General features: G+C 37.7%; 1 long non-coding RNA gene across 1 annotated transcript; it reads right to left on the bottom strand.

Annotated features, from left to right (window-relative positions):
• Positions 1–2190: 2190 nt before the first annotated feature.
• Positions 2191–20176, bottom strand: LOC144201932 (uncharacterized). The gene is made up of 3 exons (XR_013327425.1): positions 20008–20176; positions 5817–5963; positions 2191–2681 (listed from the first exon to the last, which is right to left on the bottom strand). It is a non-coding gene; the product is annotated as an uncharacterized LOC144201932 (long non-coding RNA).
• Between the last annotated feature and the right edge of the window lie 344 nt (positions 20177–20520).

Here is a 20520-nt window from a genome sequence, read left to right as displayed (position 1 = left end):
GGTGGACGGTACGCATTTTTACCACTCCAAACCACCAACACATTATATGTCAGCAGAAAAGTGTATGTTCGCTTCCTCCTGGGTCCGTTCTGAAAACAAATCCAATAAAGAAAGAACCCACTGTTGGCCCGCTTGCTCCACGTGTACGTCATACCAGCGTCACTTAGACTCGACGTTCATTTCTGGCAAGGCGGGGTGAGAACGAGTGCTTCACAGTACGTGACCCCGCTCTAAATCACACTCTGAGTGGACTTATCAGCCGGGCCTGCTATTGCCATTATTTACAGTGGCTCCACTCAGGTTGAAGGGTGCAAAGTGCCGATAATAAACGGTTTAGGGTTTCCTCATCTGCTCGACAGCCATTTTTACAAAAAAGACTGCCTTTACGCAGATTGTTTATGGGGGAGCTGGACCCTTCTTGCATAAACTCTGAATGGGGAAGGTTTGTGCTAGGTGCGGCATTTAACACCTGTACTATCCAATGAAATATGCCGTTTAACTTTTAAAATGTATTTATCCAACCAGATGTTTGGTATTGCATTAGCAGTGATGTTGAAGTTCACAACATCATTGACATTGTCTGTTTCAAGTGACACATTAGGAGGATGGCATGTTAACTCCAAATACTCACTCTGTTTTCTTTTGTGGTTTTTGGGTTGGATTAACAATTGGCTGTCGACATGTCTAGGGTTACAGCAAGCAAATTTACTAGAATATATCTTAAAATCAACTCAGACTGACCGAGAAAAGGGTTGGACCCTCGGCACAAAATAAAATGTCATAATAAGTGTCAAAGAAACAATTGGACGAGCTCTTGCTTTTGCTAATTTATCATTGGTTTTAAAAAAAATAAAAAGATGAGTGAGAGGCTCAATGACAGGTTCCGTAAAAAAGTCTACAGGAGTTAATGTGGGTGGCTTGTTAATCTATGATGGATTCTTAATAAGGAGCTTCTTATCATGCCAAAATATTGTTTTATGTTCACTTTAGTTAGATGCGATACCCATTACATTCCTCCAAAGAAACTTGCAAGTTGATTTATCCTTGTTATTGTATATAAAATATGATTGGATTATTTAATTTAAAGTGTGCATGAAAATGACACTTTTTAAAAATATTGTTTTTGAGGTACAGCTACTGGAAAAAGCTGCAATTATTATTTCCCATCTTTGCCACAATCCTTTCTATCTATGTTTTAATATTATTGTCTACTTGAATATTATTGTTGTCTACATTATAAATAGTTTATATAAAATGTTTGTTTTGACACAAAACATGCAAACTTGGTAACAGGCCACTTTAAATATCATTCTATTTCATAGTACTGGACATATTCTTTGTATTATATGTTTTTGTCCCTAAATGCACATAAGGTTCACTGATATTGTTTTACTTTGGTGATTTAGTGCAGTGCAACAGTCTGGGAAAGAGGGAGGTTCAGGGCAGAGTAAATGAGTGAGATGGGATGCACTGGCCAGGGCCATCCTCCCTGCTGCCTTCAGTGGAACAACGCAGGCGCCTATCTGACTCCCAATCAATCAGCTGCATCTCACTGCTCAGTGAACTGTAGTTCATCAGCCGAGACTGTAAGGAGGCTAGTTTGAGCCTAAGGGGTCAGTTGAAGGTTTTTTTTCTCGTAGAAATGGCAGAGGAGTCGTTATTAATGGCTTTAGGGCTGTTTTTAGCAACATCATCAAGAAAAACTGATGCATTGGGTGATTCGTCTTAAAGACTTGCAGAAGTAAAAACCTCCTTCATGAGTTTAATTAACTGGAAGCTACTCCTACTCTTTGGTGAACTTGTAACTGATTTAAAATATACAAACCCTAGGTGTGAGAGGATATCAGTTGTTTTCATAATAAATGTGTCAATAAAATTAACATAACACCTTGTCAAACAATACTGATTTGAGACCTTTGAAACTAACAAATTGGACAATTTTCTACATGTGGTATAAGTTATATGGACAGATAACAAAGAAAAGGGGAGCTACTGTATTTATTTCTTTGCCAATAGATTCATTAATGAAACAATCCCATAGCTAGAGAAATATATCTAAAATGTAATCCATTCAAGCTATTCATTCTGAAAGACTTGGGTAGATTATATTGGCATGGAAACACACAGGCAGAAGTCTGATAGGTTTAAAAATTCCTAACACATCACACTCCCTATTTGCTGGGTTTTCACTTTGAGAATACGGTAATTTGTCATCTACTTAAATGATAGGTATAGTGTATATCACGGTCATATTCTAATTTTAGGTCATAAATATGTCCATCGGCAGAACTTCTGTCTTGAGAAGTTGAGACTAGTTTAAATCATGTCATAACTGTGTGCCCCCCTCGTCATTCTTCCCTCTGCATGTCTCCATCTCTTCTGGTTCTCTCACCACATTTGTTACTGGCTTGATGACCCGCCCTGGAGTATAACATTATTCTTCAGCCCTCCCAAAATAACTGCCTCAAGCCTACTGTTTTAAGTCTCTCACCAGAGGGAGTGCTAGAGGAGGGTGGGCCGGGTGGTGACGGAGGAGGGAGGGATCCTGAAAGATGTCTCCACGGCTCTCCGAGGAGGAGATCAAAGTAGAGTGTTCCTTCAAGCCAGTGGCACCATGAGGGTCGGAGAGAACTCTCGCTGCTCGAGATGTTGTAACACGGATGATTGGTGGCGGTGTGACACTTTGAACATAGGGTGTACAAAGAGAGAACCCAGCTGAGCGAGAAGCTTTAAACTTTTTAAAGAGGGTGGGAGGGTCAATACACACAAGGTGGGGGGTGTCCTCCTCCACTTGAGACATGAAGAGATATCACATTGTTGGCCCGCCCCCATTTTCATGCACGTCGCGGGAATAAAGGACAACAAATAGTGTGGGAGGCTGCGTGCATGCTTGTCATATTTTCCCTGAGTAGAACAGCCAAGTCTGGGACATGTTTTTCAACGGCCCAATGACACATTTGGACTCACCAGAAATGTTATGTGATCCATTTTTTTGCACTGTGAACACATTTGTTAAGATGTCTATAAAGGCTGCCTGTTGAAACAACCATTTCCCCATGACTAGGCTTTGTTAAAACATATGTCAGATGTGTACGCTATTATCCTAGTATTTTATCGTTATAATAAAAAACTGTTCAAGTAGTTGTGCCATTAGTGACCTCAGTCAAATTCCTGAGAATGTCATGATGTTTTACATAATTAGAGAAGATTTTTTGTTTGAAAATGTTGTACATGTATTAAAAAAAATATGAGTTCTGTTTATCTGGATACCTATATAAAAAAAGAGCCCCACAGGTTCATATCTGGAAGAAAAATTGGGTTTCTCTTTTTGAGAGGATGCATATCAGACTGAGCAGTTGCTGTTCTACCGCAAGCTTCCTGAGGGTTGTCAGTCAGTCTAACTAATTGTTCTTTTTAGAATCTTATAACATGCATCCACGTTGTGCGTTGTCGACCCTTGCATTAACAGTTGCCGAGAGGACAGCTAATGACAGAGCAGGAAGCCCCCCAGATTTCACTAGAAACACAGGTCACAGAGAAATGAAAGACTACATGCTGACGGACATTTTTTTGCCCTGCGACTGACTGGCGACCGGTCCAGGTTGGACGGATGGATGGACTTTGAGTGTACAACGCTTCACTGCTTGAAGCAGCAGTGTTGAACTCTACTATGCGTGAGTGATAAAGCACTGCAGTGAGCTTTCATTGCCAGAGTGACTTTGTTCTGGGAGAGTGAACATGACCTCGTCATAGACTCAATAATTTTACAACCACACTTGCATCCATATAAACTGTACAAGCAAAGCGAAAAAAATCTTGTTGTGTAAGTATATAAAAATAATTTAAAGAAAGCGCAAATCATGTACGAGAACATTTTGAGCTCTAAATCTCAGCAAAATCGGAAAAAAATGATTCATGTGATCGAACAACATATTGGCTCCTTAGTCATAAGCGGGGATTTCTGGGATTGTGGCAGGTCTCTACACAAGGCAGTTAGCAGACTGAATGGGACCATACTGGGGTAACTTTTCTAAAACTGTTTGTTTTACCACATTAAGGTGCTGTTATTAAATCTATTGCTTTGCAGAGTCTTCTGATTGTATTTGTGATTCAAAGCTTATTATCAAGGGGGCCCGATTTATTATTTTTCTCATTTACATTGACTGCTAATGGCAAGATCTTGCATGGAGCTCCACAAATTGGATGCATCATTTCTTCATCAAGAGTTTGGATGCTTTGAAAATTATTTACATATATATATACAAACTTCAAGTTTATTTCATTGATATAACTGCATGAAATATGCTTAACTTGCTCTGAGACATTGGATCATTTCACAACTTGAGTTGGTTTGGCTCTGACGGATGTTGTGTTACAACAGATGCAACATGTAATGCACCGCATGAGTTTGTGTGTATGTTTTAAACTAGGAAAGCATCCTGCTATAGCCGGTGGCGTGAATTCCCCTTTCCTCCAACCTTCTCCATTCTTGGACACCTTTCATTTAGTCTATAAATATTGCAAATATTCTTCGGAGAAATAAACACGGTTAAAATTGGACAAGAAATGAACCTTTTATGGACAAGAATAGAGCTGTCTCTTTCCGTACAGCTTTCATGTCAGAGGAAGCGTGAAACAATCATGTTGTTGCATTGTTAAATATCCGCTTCATGCTGTGAATGTGTCACATTGATCCTGGTGGGGTCATATACATATGGACTGTACAATAAATATCATATAAACGCTCAAAAAAAGGGATATTCATTTCATTTGTCCGGAGCAGATCTCAGTTGACCTTGGGGTGAAATGTCGCCAACTATTCACAATCATATTCCCATTAATGGATTCATAGTACCCAGGTGGCTTCCGCCTTTCTATGTGGAGTTTGCACATTCTCCCTGTGACTGCTTGGATTTTCTCTGAGTACTCTGGTTTCCTCCCACATCCCAAAAAACAGCCATGGTAGGCTGATGGAACACTCAATTTTCCGTAGGTATGAGTGTAACTGTGTTGTTTGCCTCATTGTGTTTGGCAATTGGCTGGCAATCAATTCAAGGTGTCTCCTGCCAATTGCCGACGCCCTAATCACTCACGCCACCGGCCCGCCCTTAAAACAATATTAATAAGTGAAATAAAAATGATAATAACAATAATTTGAAAAATGGACAGCAACAGAAAAGAATCGTTGTTTTAAGTTTATTATTTGCCCTACATACCTTTCTATTGTCTTATTAAACTTGTCTGCCTTAAAATAATTTTGCGCGACACTCTCTAAAGACACAGTTGAGGCTCGCTGATAAATAAATAAAACTTAAACCACAATTGCTTACATTTTATAACCCACCATTAATTATGGACTCATCCAGGGTTAACTATTTTTCTGTGATAGATACTACCCTAATGAGAACAAGCAGAATGTCTACCACAGTGTGGTCCATTTTTTTCTTTCACTTTTGCTTACCTTGCACCTCCTAACACACCCTCCCTACACACATATGCGTACCCCACACAAGGCCCAGCTGCTGCTCGCCCATTTGGTGGTAATCAGGTCGACCAGAAGGCCCACATCCTCTCCCTGATTAACACTTCTCATGTTCTAACGTCGATCTGGACTCCTCCTTCTATCGAATACTGGACCTGCTTACCATCGAGGAGATGAATAACTCTGTTGTCGACACGCAAAATAGGCTAATCACGCACTGCGAAAGAAAAGAATGTCTTTGCACCGCAACTCAGTTTCAGCCGGCGTTTGTTTATATGAGCGAAGCACATTTTTGTAATTAGCTGAGGTTCCGACTCAGGTTCTGTTCTTGTACCTGAGCTGGAATCTGGACACTTCTTTTTACGCTCCATTACCATGCCTGTCAGCCACAACAAATTCATGGTTCAACATGCAGATAAATCCACGACTTCCTGCTACAGGACATTCGCCTCAGACATTCCTCACTGGCCGCAAAAAAAGTCTGAACACACAAGATGAAAAAAAAAAATCTTGTTGGAGGAAACATTGTTGAATTAACTCTCACATTATGATCATAAGTAAATGAACCAATAGCGCCAAGATTTTACTTGAAGTACACCCACTAGAAGGCAGACCTCCGGATTCCTAGTTTGCATTGAAATGATCATGACGCATAAACTGTTGTTTTGGCAAAACTGCCATGTTATGCATTAAAAACAAAAAATCATATTTGAGGCAAGGGTAGACTTATAACTAAATTAGAACAAAAAAAGATATATTTGTATATATATCTATATATACATATATATATATATATACATATATATACATATACATATATATATATATACATATATACATATACATATACATATATATATATATACATATACATATACATATACATATACATATACATATACATATACATACATATACATATACATATATATATATATATATATATATATATATATATATATATATATATATATATATATATATATATATATATATATATATATATATATATATATATATATATATATATATATATATATATATATATATATATATATATATATATATATATATATATATATATATATATATATATATATATATATATATATATATATATATATATATATATATATATATATATATATATATATATATATATATATATATATATATATATATATATATATATATATATATATATATATATATATATATATATATATATATATATATATATATATATATATATATATATATATATATATATATATATATATATATATATATATATATATATATAGATTGATATAGATAGATATGGATAGATATATGTATATATACATATATATTTATAAATATATATACATATCCAGTGTATCATACCTCATGAGAGAGGCAGCCTAAACACTGTCTTCCCCTCTGTGCCTTTTTGTCGTTCGGATGCAGCTTTCTACAGAGAGCAGAGGACGCTTGGTGTTGAAATAATCAAAACCCACAGGGGGTGCCTTCCGCACTCGGCGGAGGCTGTGAAGTTTACAACTTTTCCGTCCTCCTTGTATTCATCCCATACACTTATTTTCTTTGATTTGTCCCGCAAGCACAAATGTGTTTCCTAACAGTGTGACATGCCTCTTTCCATTCAGTTTTAACCGGACTCTTGACAGGGGTGGTTGTGGCACCCCGCTGCCTAATCGACGAGTAAAGCTCCTTTGAAGGTTCTTCCTTCAAATGGGTTTTCTCAAAATAATGTGTCATAAATTTGATGTGAGTGTATGACATCAAAGATCTGAATGAAAAGAAAAAAAGTGAGCCAATGCACAAACAACTGTCACGTCAGGTTTCGTTACAGTTAGTAAGTAGAATACATGTGTGGGGGGAGCTTTATTTATTGTAATCATGACTTCACATTGAAGTGGCAGCATGTGGTCGAGCTTAATTTCTTAGTCAGTCAGTAGTTAGCACCTGGTACAGATGAGTTGCCCTGAGAAGCTTAGTGAAACTCATTTTAAAACCCCTATCTATGCAAACACTTCTCAGCCACCAAAGACCACTGAAGAAAATATTTAAGCTCTCTTTTGTATGCAAAATACTGTAGATTTTATTGAAGATTAAAATAAATAAATAATTGTGCCATGTTATTTGTTGCATTATTGAAAAAAATAGCCGGTTTGTATACATCCCTGTGACCTCTGAAATACCATAAATAAATCCTGCAAAAAACATTTTGCTGTATTTCTTCGGCAAGGTTGTGGGTTTCCCATTCAAATTAAATGCATATATCTAAATGTTTCGATCACCCGTTTTGACTTCTTTTAACTAATGGTTTTTGAAAGGGGAGAATTCCATCCAATAGGGAGCAATTTGTTTGCTCATACTGCTGTATGAATTTATTATTGTCTGTGGAGGATTTCACAGGAGTTGGAATTGTTCCTGAAAGGAAAATAATTCAAGGAATTCTATTTGTTAATATGCACATGCTGAAACTACTGCAAAGAAATATCGAGTTTTTCTTGAGGAGGATGGTACTCAACGTTTGAGTTAAATGTTTTGGTCCTTCTTTGAGCTATTATTTTTGTGGTTTCGTGGTAGGCCTGATCAAACCCACTCGTGGGATCATATGTATCTATATTAGGCTGTAGGCTCCCACCCCTAATTTAGTCCTGAACTCACAGAACCCGATAATTTGTTATGTACATGTCTAGCAATTCATGTTAGAAATGTATTGAAGGAACTCTTTGTGTACCAATAGGTTTGGCCTAAGTAGTATTTATATCACATACTTTATATACATTGCCGCATTATTAGTATTGCAAGTGAAAACAAGGAGTCTTTCTTTGTGCGAATTCAGCCAGAGACACAGAGATTTTTTTTCTTTACACTTTCTGCACAATTTCCTCTCTATTTCCTCCCTGAAGACCCTTCGTCTGCAGAATGTGCAGAGTATGCTTTCCACGGACAGCAGGCAATGGAACCTGCTCCTCCTCCCTCCCTTACTCCTTCCCTTGCTCCTGCACCACAAAACAGACAGAGAGATGGAATTATTACCCAGAAAACCTCACCACTACCACCACCCTTCTCTCGCTCTTTTTTAACACTCATTTCTGTCCATGAGTTCCCAGAACACTGAGCTACTATTACGACCAGAATACTTGGACCGCACACTAGTTAGCCACTTGTACGCTAGGAAAAACACTCGATTCTCATCGGAAAGTACATCTGCCTTGAATTCTGCCCTGCATTATTTCTATATGGCCTCTAAGGTGGGCTGAGATGAAGGTACACATATCACAACATTGTCACATTACATTTACACTGTTAAAAAAAACACTTCTTTTCAATGGTGCTTTACAATATTCGGACAGCAAGAACAAATATCCCATCTCTTCGAAATGCATTGGAAATCAATCAGTGGCAACCAATAGGGTAATTAGGTGTTAATTTTGTGAATCTAACCTTCAATATGTCCTCTATCCCTGTGGCAATCAGAAAAAAAATATTTTGTGTCAACGGGAATATCAACAACCCTCACCCTTGAGTTTTTTTTTTTTTTTTTAATCAGTCATCATATATGTTTTGGTCTAAAGGTGGGAAAACATTCACAAGGACGCTGAGCCGCCCTGTTTGTCTTTTAAGTCATGCTCACTGATAGCCTGTCCCTAGACCTGGAGAATGACAGCCGTTAGTGGCCATTTGTGTTTTGCGAGATGAAGTCCAAGGACCACATGGACGAATCTCCTTCTCCAGACCCCGTGAAGCATAAGGTTGTGTGCACAATAGTCGTTTGTCCAGAGGAAATGTGAGTCACAGGAGGAAGGATGCCACTTTTCATCCAGGAAGTGACACAACTAAGATGCTCTGGGTCAGGAACGCTTTAAGGATACATTTACGTGACCAAAAGTGTTTTCTTATGGGATTTTGAAATGGTTTTTTTGTCACTTTTTAAAGAAATGTGACACCCATGAATGTTCAGGGAGGAAAACTGATGTATAGAATTTTGAAAATGGGAGCTCATATAGTGGCTTCCTTGATTAAAAAAAATATATGTATGTTCCTTCTCAGAGCATCCTTTTCACACTTTTGAAGTTTAATTTTCCCACATATATTATTTCTGATTCTCAAGATGCCCCCCAGCCCTTTTGTGATGAGTCATCAGTGCGTTGGGACATCACCCAATTAATTGCTGACTTTACATCCTAAACTCTCGGTAGTGGGAGTGGGTACAAGGCCAAAGTGTGGAAAGGGAGAGGAAGGAGATGAATAGTCATTAAGATAGCTCAAGTGTTGGTGGAATTCATCAACATCAGATAAGGCAATGGGCCTCAGATGGGAGCAAGGTTTGTAATGGGGTCTCACCAATCATTGTCAGTAATTTTCTTGTTTTTACTAAATACTTATAGCAGCATTGTTTATGGAAGAGCATCCATTGACCAGTAACAACTACCCATTACACTGTGGTAGTAATAAAAAAGTTAGGCACATAACGATCACAGCATGTCTTTGGAATGTGGGAGGAAACTGTAGAACCCAAAGACAACCCACGCAGGCCCGGGGAGAACATGCAAACTCCACAAAGGTGGACCGACCTGGATTTGAACTTGTGTCCCCCACAGTGACCAGTTATGGATGACGTGGGAATTTTACCGAAAACTAGATGGTATGGAATCAATCCTAATCATGACCCTTAAATGTCTGGCAAAACTGCAGTCCGTTTTTTTACACCCCCCAGAAAGTTCCAATTTCTTGCCAGGACTTCCCCTCCCAGCGTGGATATATCAGTGGTCTGGATTAAGAGGACTTATCTCCCCAATTTCCAGTTGACCCTCCCAGCTAACCCCACCGGGTGGATCACTTCTGTCAGGTGGCCCCTCTTACATTGCCAGCATAGGTCTGCCACAAGGCCTGTACAGTGAGCAGCCATACAAATACTCAATGGTCGATTCATATCAATGGCGACACACCCTCAAACGAGCCTTCTGTTTCCAATGGGCGTTGAGGGCAAACACACCCAGTTCTGTTCCCCAAATGAAAAGCTGCCTGTGAGTGAAATTTGAGGTGCAAAAAACCTTTTCCTTCGTGTGTTGAAATGTACCTCCTGAGTCCTCAAACTCAAAGATTCAGAAAAAAATTGGTAAAATTGGAACTCAAATCTTCAACACCTCCAAGCCAGAGTTTGCAAGTCTCAAAATGTGTTTACTCAACGAGAGCTTTATGCAGACTTTCGTGAGACTTTTGGAGAAAGCTGGGACCCCCTTACCACATTTGGGAGGTGTGAAGGAGCTGTTGAGCTTTTCCCTGTTCGGAATCTGTCCCCGACAGCAACAAGAGTGGCTGTGTGGCCCAAAGAAAAAAACAGCACAAAGCTCGACCTGTGTCTTGAAAGCACGGACCTTGGAAAGCTTGTAAGAAATACATCGTCACTGACAAGCTCTTGGACGGACGAGCCTGTCGGGGAGAGTGAAGAGCTTTGACCTTCGCTTGCTTCTTCCTGGCTGATAAAGTGCTCTGATAAGAAGATTCGTGCTGGTGAAACGTGGACCTGCCATATCTGAAAGGGTGGCTTGTGTGTGGCGAAGAGGAGCTGACAAGGCCCAGAGAAATACAGAAAACCTAATGGAAGAGAAGGGGGAGGTCCACAAAAAAGGATGAATGATGAATTGGCCCTACTTGCTTGCTTGCATGCATTCGTGTGTGTCCATGTACCACCAGCTGTGGGGCAGAGGGGGCTGTGGCATTGTAGAAAAGGGGGAGCCCTGCCATGTGTTTATGTTGACTAATGAGCTAATTACCCAAAGCCTAATCTAGCTCAACTTGTGTCATTTCACAGGAATGCAGCAGCAGTCAATCGCTTGCTGATTATGCTTCATTTCCTGACAGTTGAAGCAGTACAGCACTAATTCTAACACACACTTACACACAGATCTACTGCCATTAAACAATTGGCATTAAATCTGCCTCTTAATGCATTTATGGTCACAACAGGGTCACTTAGTTTACCTATATATAGATATATATATATATATGCACTGCAACATTCCATTCTTTACCAAATTGAATGCAGTAAACATTCAAAAGTTTTTTGCTTTCCTCCACTCAATCAGATTCCTGCACAGTAAATACCTTTCACACTCCAAACATTTGATTTATTTTTCTTAACAATGTAGATGGAAATGCAGATTTTGATGCAACACAGACCAAAGTTTTAAGGACTCCAAAGGAGGATCTCAATCTAATCTAAGTTTCATTCAGATAAACAGAGGTGTAAATGGGGATTTAACTCTCCTCCTCAGCCCCTTGGTGATCAACTACCCCACACAACACCCAGTCCCTCCCCCGCTTCCCTGGGGTATATGCTGCGCTACACCCCCTTCAACAAGCTCCCATCCATCACTGCTAAGATTTCACTTTAATAGGTGGTCCTCTTCCTCCGTTCACACATCTTTATGGGAAAATGTTGCTCAGCACAATAAGGAGGCAAATGGCGCGAAGTTGACCTCTGTTTTTCCGCACAATCCTAGAGGGCCATGTCACATTATCTCATTTATTCTGACTTTCACAAACAACTCAAGTGTGACTTCACAAAGCCATTACAACTTTTTATATTAAGATGATCATACAATTTAAATATGTTAAAAATGCATCCTTAAGTTAATTGGAAAAAGGAGGGATATTAGTTTTCAGGTTAGAGTCACAAAGTGCTAAAAGCAAGTTTATATGTCACTAGAAAATATAAGTGTCCATTCGTAATCGCTGTATTCCTAGATTAAGCACACGTTGCATTTGTTCCTTTTAGGAAATTAACTTAAACTTGAATGAATGGCTGAGCTTTATGCGGCCTTTAAAATCTGCTGTGGTTGCCAGATTCACCCATAGGTCTCTTTCGGTGTTGGTGGGTTGTGAAACACCGACCTGACTTGACGCAAAGAAGGCCCCCAGTTCCTTAGACGTTCTCCTGGTACAAATTGCTTTGTAACCTATTGTAATTCTTAGTCTTACTGCTCCTTTTTAAACGTATTTAGCCATGTATCAAGGGTTCGAGCCCGTCCATATACTCTCTAGACTTGCTTGGTTTGACCAATGTTATTCAAGTGATTTCTTGATTTAACAAGTCTGGAGGGCAGCCGCCATAGCAGTGGTCAGTGAAAATGATCATAAGTGTAATGGGTGTGCCCTAATTCACATACAGGACAGCAAGTTGTGAGGATGCAATGAAAAGACACCGTATAAGCATTTCATACAAAGGCTGTAGATACATAATTTCTCAGCTGCATGTAAGCCAACAGGCCGAACCTCCCAGTAGCCCTCCTCCCAACAGAGGGCAGGTTGGTTGATGTTTAAATGGTCTATGTTTATTTTTCTTCTGGTCCCGTGTGTGCATGTGAGCCCGGTATAAAGGCCCACGTCCTTTTGAAGGGGGATAGCACCAGGAAAGTGAGGAGGTGGGGGGATGGAGGGAAGGAAACCTTGCTTTGGTGTTTTATATATCAACGGAATGACTTCCCTCAAATAAAGACATGTTCAGTCTGGAACAAGTCGCTGGCTTCCTGTCCAAGGGTGCCTCCATGTTGAAACAATGAAGCCCTTCGGGATTGTGGAGATGTCCCGTCTCGGAGATCTTTTGTTTGAGCGCTGGTTCAAGATGAATCATCTCTTTGGAATGCTGTTGACCTCTGAATAAACTTGCAGTACAATTTGAATTGAATACAGCAAATCCGGAGACAATACAATACCATCTTTGGACTGTCTGCTGCCACCAGGTCGAGATTAAAGTACTTCCTCTCAAGTGGCTTCCTTTTCACTTTCTAGAACATCGGTCATGTCACCCAATAGAGATGTCAATAGGGACATTTCTGCAACTAAATGAGTTCACCTTGCAGTTAACAAATCTGCCAACAGCTTGTCCACAGCAAGGACAAAGACTTCTCTTTAACTCTCTCTCTCTCGCTCCGCCATGCTGACTTTTTCACTCATACTGCCCCCTCATCAAATTACAGCCCTGCTCCCTCCTGTCGTGTTGGCAAACAAAGGTCTTAAAGCGCACTCGCGGTGTAATTGCCTCTAATCTCAAGCATAATGTGCTCTTTCATGTCTACTCCTGATGGAGAAAGGGGAGCTGTTGTTCTCGCCACCCTCTCACTTTCACCATTTGTCCTCCTTTGATTGCTATTGTGTCAGTGCACGAGTGGGCCACTCGGTTAATAAAGCAGTGTTCCGAAGATGTGATTTATCGTTTGCTGAAGTTTCTGTCTTACGTAATAGTAAACAACAAGGAAAAACTGTGCTTGAATGTACTGTAAACCAGTGGCGGGCCGCCAGGGGCTTCAAGGCCTTCGCTGCTGGCCTAAGAAATATCTTAATCAGATATTATATTTTGTCCATCAATACTTCAACACACCAATCACATTTCAGCCATTATTTGTACAAAAAAAAACAAATTTACCTGGATTTTGTCAAAAACACAACCTTTCTACATTATGCTAAATTCCAACATTAATGCAGTTACACACAGAGCCATATTGACAACAGACCATCCGACTATGTAATACACTTTCTGCAGTAGTCATAGTGAAGTTTTTTCTTTTTCGATAGTTTTATCTATTTTGATCGGTTTGGTTTGGATTCATTTTCTCATTGATGGGACTAGGGAATTCCTAAAATCTTCTATTAATGTATTGAATTGATCTAAATGATACATCGGAGTGAACTACACAACTTGGGGAAACATAACAAAATTGGTTGGTGACACATGCATACCAAAGTGAACTGTCCAGCTTTACATTTGCCAAGACTTAGCCATCAAAGTCAAACCCTGCCTAGCCATGGCACACTTCTTCGCATGAACATATGCAGAATGATTAAAATAAACACAGTAGAAATGAACCAAACGTTTTCTGGTGGCGCGGTAGTCTTCGTCGAGCTCCTCCACCTTTGGCCTGAATTCTCTCTGCGGTGAGCATCAGGCAGTCTGCAGCTGGAAGTGTTTTCTGCGGTTTGGCCAGGTGTCTCTGGCCTCTCTGCCCCGCCTGCGCACATGCATACGTCCTACATGGGACGAGGCCTCGGAGTGGGGCCCGCATGGGAATTTGTAGGCTGTAGGGTAAGTTGGGAAAGCTCCGGCTGCCCTGCACGATCAGAAATGTCCCGTCGACCCACCTGACTGGCGGTCAGCTGTAACTGATAGGACGCAAGCACGGCGCCGAGGGGGGAAGAAAACGAAGACGCGTGTGAGAGTGTGTGGAAAGACGGGAAAAACAGGAGAAAGCAAATGATGGAAATTTGGAAATGCAGGCGGTCGGTTTGGTTGAAAACATGGAACAAATTCTTTCATATGCTGTGGGTAGCAAAAGCGCTACGTCTCATAAGTGTCACAGAGACTCAGAGGGGGAGCAACAGATGAGATGCAGGGTATGTCTTTGAGAGTTCAGGCAATATTGCTTTAGGGACTCCAGCTGTGTATCCAACTAGGAGTTAGTTCTCTATTAGGTAAGATGAGCCCTCTCTTGCATTGAACTGATAGGTCTTCGGGTTGTTTGTCATGGGCAATTGGGCATTAATAGCAATCAAAATTATTTAATTGTAAAGATTCTAGAGAAAAACCATGAAAATAAGTGTATCAGCATCATTAACTCAAAGGCATGAGTTCCCATCAAAATGCATGCATGTATTTTTTGGTTTCTTTGTTAAAATAGTGGTAAAAAAAGAAACCGAGTGATTATTATTATTTTTTAAAAGCATTATTTCTAACCTTAATAATGGATTGACAACAGTTTCTATTCATTTTGAAACAACCTTAATGAATAGAAATGTGACTTTTCATTCAAAACACAATTTTCTTTTTAAAACAAAGGTTAAAGGTGTATTTTGACATTTCTCGTAATCATAATCATTCCCATAATATACCAAAAACATTTGACCAATGCACAATGTGGGTACAAGACTATGATCCAAATTAGACGGGCTTGGCACCGTCCTGAGTGCCACCCGAGTTTAAACTTTGGAAGTTGAATATAAGCAGTATATTTTGGGATAATGTGGCTGAAGCTAGCTGGACCACTTCATCCTTATGTGCCAGGATGACAAACACTCACACGCATGCACACTGCTGTTACATAAGAAAGCTGAGCCCATCCAGACTTTGGAGAACAGTCCTTACGTGGACAAAATGGGCGTGTTGACCGCTTAACACAGTCCCCCTTGTTTAAGGTGAAAGGTCAGATGCATATGGCTTCCCAGTTTTTTTCCCCAAAATATACAACGGGAAGGAGTATCCAATTTCTATTCAAAGGTGTCCAATTCTGACTCGAATGCTTAGAATCCAGCATCTGATTTCTTGACTGGTAGTCAACTGGCACGCTGGGCAAAAACACTGCACAAAGAGAATGAGTAAGCTCATCCAAGTGTACCCACCCCTTGGGATTTATAGACCACACCCTCCACTCAAATGTCACGAAGAGTATATTGTTAAAGTTTGAGAAATGTGTTTAATGTTTAACTATAAAATGGGAAACAGGAACTATGTCATGTTATGTACATATACACACATTTCAAAATGCTGGGTTAATTTTAGTCATCACATTTTATTTCAAAATAAATTATATATATATATATGTATATTATGTTGAAGTGATGTCATTCCACACACATGGAATATATATTAGTATATATATATATATATATATATATATATATATATATATATATATATATATATATATATATATATATATATATATATATATATATATATATATATATATATATATATATATATATATATATATATATATATATATATATATATATATATATATATATATATATATATATATATATATATATATATATATATATATATATATATATATATATATATATATATATATATATATATATATATATATATATATATATATATATATATATATATATATATATATATATAGTATATATAGTATATATACAGTATATATATATATACTATACTATAATAAATATATTATGTTTTCTAATGAATATAATGGAGACACTTCTTTAAATAATCAAAACTGTACTACATTACATTTTGACAATTCAATTTGAAGTATTAAGGTATATATTAGATAGGGTGCACATTTTGTATTTGCTTAAAAGTAATTTCCATTCAGTCTGGAGCATTTCTTTTCATTGGCAGTAAAATGTACATTTCTATTCATTTTGCCAAACAGGTTAAAACTAGTCATTTGAAAAAACAAAAAAAAGTATGTCAGCGTTTTGCGTGTGTGAGAGAGTCAGACCCTGTTTAGTCTGCCTGCATCCGAAATGCTTCATTACACTCATAAATTTGACTTGATGACACTTTCTCTTAATTTTAAGTCTATGTGACACACACTTGCCTGCACACATACACACAGGCTTTAACTACTGATGAAAGATGCTCACTTTATTTTAGGGAAAGTTTATTGAGGTTTTATCTTATAATAGATATTGAAAAGTTCTTTTAGTATTTATATTTTAAGGTTGTATTTATAGCTGGAGAAAATGTGTGTGTTGTTGAAAAACAATTTCGATTGTCCATCCTCTTTTTGTGGGCTTGTCAAATGGGTCAGTCATGCATCTAAGTGGGGAATACTAAAATAAACTGACAATCTGTGCACGCTTCAGTCATGCAAGGTCAAAGTTATAACAAAGTAAAATATTTTTTCTCCCTTTTCTGTCTCGTTAAAACACTCCTAGTTGAGCTTGAGATATTTTTCCATAAGTATTTTTCCTTCATTCGTGGTCTCTTCAATGTACAAAATGAAGAGGAAATCGGATTAAATGTCATGTTTATGTAATCTTATTCGCAATGAAACTGACTTGTTCTATTTGTTTTGTTTTGTTAGATCTAAGGATGTGTGTTAATGTTTTATTTTATTAACGCCACTTTTTAGTGTAACAAAACATGTGTGGTGAATAAATTCAATTTATTTTTTTTAACATGTTAGGAATATGTAACGAGTAATGACACTTTTATGACCAGAAAAAAAACTTCTGCTGACAATTTAATGCTGCTTTATTGAAAATATAAGTGGTATCTCTGTCCTTTTCTAAAAGAAAAACCCAAATAGTTGTGACTTTTATTCATACGTGTGCACGTTGGGGGGAAATATTAAATATTAAACATAACAAAAGACCCACTAAATTATAAGTGAAGATTTTTTTACAATGAGAAAACATTTACTATCCTTCATTTATATAACACACCATCAAAAAAAATATTTCGTTGGTTTGCATTGCAATCAATGAATAAAACATTATAGTGTGCACATCATTTATATTGCATATTAATCCATTTGATAGCAGAATACACAAAAATAATTTTCTAAATGAATGCTGCTTCATATTTTATTAAATGGAAAAAGTGGGCCGTTTTAATAATAAAAACATCCACTCTGTTTTTAATGTATTTTAATTAGTTAATATTCAGAGGGAAAAGTACAGGACTAAGCCCAAATTTGATTTTTTTTTTTTATATGGCATTTAACTTGTAGACTCGTACTGAATAATACATGTGTATTGTTTTGTTAATTTACAACCGTGTAACAAATGAATTGGTCATAACATAATATATATTTAATAAAATGCAATTAAAAAATATGAAAACAAAAATAAAACATAACAGTTTGTGTAATAAGTAATATAAGATACATCAGTATATGAAATGTCCCTCATGACAGACAACGACTAACTAGTTGGAATAAATGTCGTCTACGGATTTCCATCCAAGTGAAAGGTGACACCCAGTCAGTATATGGGGTGGAATTTCTATGGGTGCACTTTGCCGGTAGACCAAAGAAGCCATGTTCCCAAGGCTTTGACAACATGTGAAGACGTGCCCTGCATTGCTCTGATAAGAACAACATTGAAAAAATCTTACACAAAAGAATGATTATGATATTTTTCTCTTCAAATGACACAAACACTCGAAATTTTCTGGTATGTTGTATAGCAGGGGCCAGTCACCTTTTTGACGAAGAAAGCCATAAACAATTCATATTTTCAAACATTATTCCTTGAGAGTCCTACTCAGAATTTAAAAGTAAAAATACATTTCAAAATATGAGCATTTATTATTCATTTCACTACTTTAAAAGTAAAAAAAAAGTCTGAATTCTTTTAAGAACATTATTTCACTGTTGCTATTCAATGCATATCAATGAGAGTATACATGCAGAAGAGTCTAATGAAGAAAAATTATGATTTAAAAAGGCAATATACAGCCATCAAAAGAACCATATATGGCTCCCAAGCCATAGGTTCCCTACCCATAGGGTAGAATGCATGTCACATGATATTAGGTTGAATATGCTTTTAATTCCGCTCAAATGACTTGAACAACAAACACACGGTGGCCCGCTTGCACTTTTCTGTAATGTGCCTCCAGAGAGCCCACACGGACGCAGCAAATATTTAGAGTCACTGCTCGTAACTGTGTTATCGCTACCTCCACCAGCTGTCAATCTGCGGCCTGCAGCTAATTAAAAAAAGAGGGGCGTGTGTGTGGGTGTCCTCGCGTGGGTGTGTGCACGCTCACCTTTCGTTTCAATCGCTCCCTTGGTGGCAAAATGCTGACATTGAAGATTAAAAAATAAATAAGCAAAATCTGTCTCAGGTGACACCGCTGAAATGCATTTTTTCATCATGCCAAATTGTAGTCCTTATTCTAAATTAATTTTGCGTTTCAATATTAAAAGAAATCATAATCAAATGAGGCTAAATAAGTGTGTATAAAATATCCTGGTGAGATCATGAAGACTGCCGTGAAAAACGAATGCCACTGAACAAAATCATTTTTAATTGTGTATGGTAAAGAAGTGCGTGTGTGTGCATGTTATTCTAAGGATGTCCTGGCCACATGGCTCTCTGCTGCCACCTGTTTTCTAGCAGTTGAATCAACCTGCAAATATGCTGTGTAATGCTTAAAATGCACCTAAATTTGACTGTGCTCAAGCCTGTTTAACTAAGAAGTGAGACTGCACTTTTTTTGTAATAAAGCTCATTTTATTGGGGGTGTAAAATTTCTCAAACATTGATTTCAATCAAAGTCATAATGGTGAGGTGATTTTGCAAAACTAGACTTCCTACAATTTCACATATTACATTTTAAAAAACTTCACATCGAATTTAACACTTCTCAAAAACTATCATGTGACTCAAAAATGCAATACCCTTATTTTATGATGTTTGAATTCCATTATTCATGGAAGCAGAAAACATTTATTTCTTTAACAACTTGACATCAAATAGAAAATCAGTTTTAGAAAAATCCATGATACAATTACTGAACTAAAAGCAGATTAAATCATATTAAATATCAGTGTGTGAGGTCGAGGGCTACATTTTTTTCAATATACAAGTTATTTCAAATTAGAACATCTCTTCAATGCACAAAACCACATTTTTTAATACAGTGAAAGCATTTTATCATGCAAACATTTCTCAATCAAAAGCACCACTAACTATTGCATTTAGACACAGATCCAAGGCAAATTGTATCATTTTCCTACCTTATTTTTGTCATTACAATGACCTATAATTCCAAATCCATTGAACAGCCTGACTCAGAAACGCAGTAGCACCATATTTTGGCCTTGTTTTGACTCAAATATTCAGCTTTGACTGGAAATCTTTGCAGGAAGTAATTAGGACAGAACATAAATAGAAATCAGCTGCCAAGTATCATCAACCAATCAGCTGCATTCTTCAACAAAATACTCACCAATCATTTAGCCAATGTGTTTCCCTTTCCTTGGAAAATGTTCAGAGCAAACCTAGAACAAGATGAGAAATCTTCCCTCAGGCAATATCATAGCCTTACACTTTCTCAATTAATGCATATATGTCAAATCCATTGAACTGGGACTGAATGATCACTGTCAATGGCAGCCAATGCTTTCAAAATGTAAAAAAAAAAATAATAATAACCATCATGCACCATTCTGTTGTTGTGCCAGTCAGGGGGGAATACAGTAGGAGGATGGAATGCTGTCTGAACATGTGACAACACTTCCAAAGACCAC

The sequence above is a fragment of the Stigmatopora nigra genome, chromosome 9, assembly GCF_051989575.1.
Source record: "Stigmatopora nigra isolate UIUO_SnigA chromosome 9, RoL_Snig_1.1, whole genome shotgun sequence".
Taxonomy (NCBI): Eukaryota; Metazoa; Chordata; class Actinopteri; order Syngnathiformes; family Syngnathidae; genus Stigmatopora; species Stigmatopora nigra.
The sequence above is the reverse complement of the archived record's forward strand: the minus strand, read 5'-3'. Positions and strand labels throughout refer to the sequence as shown.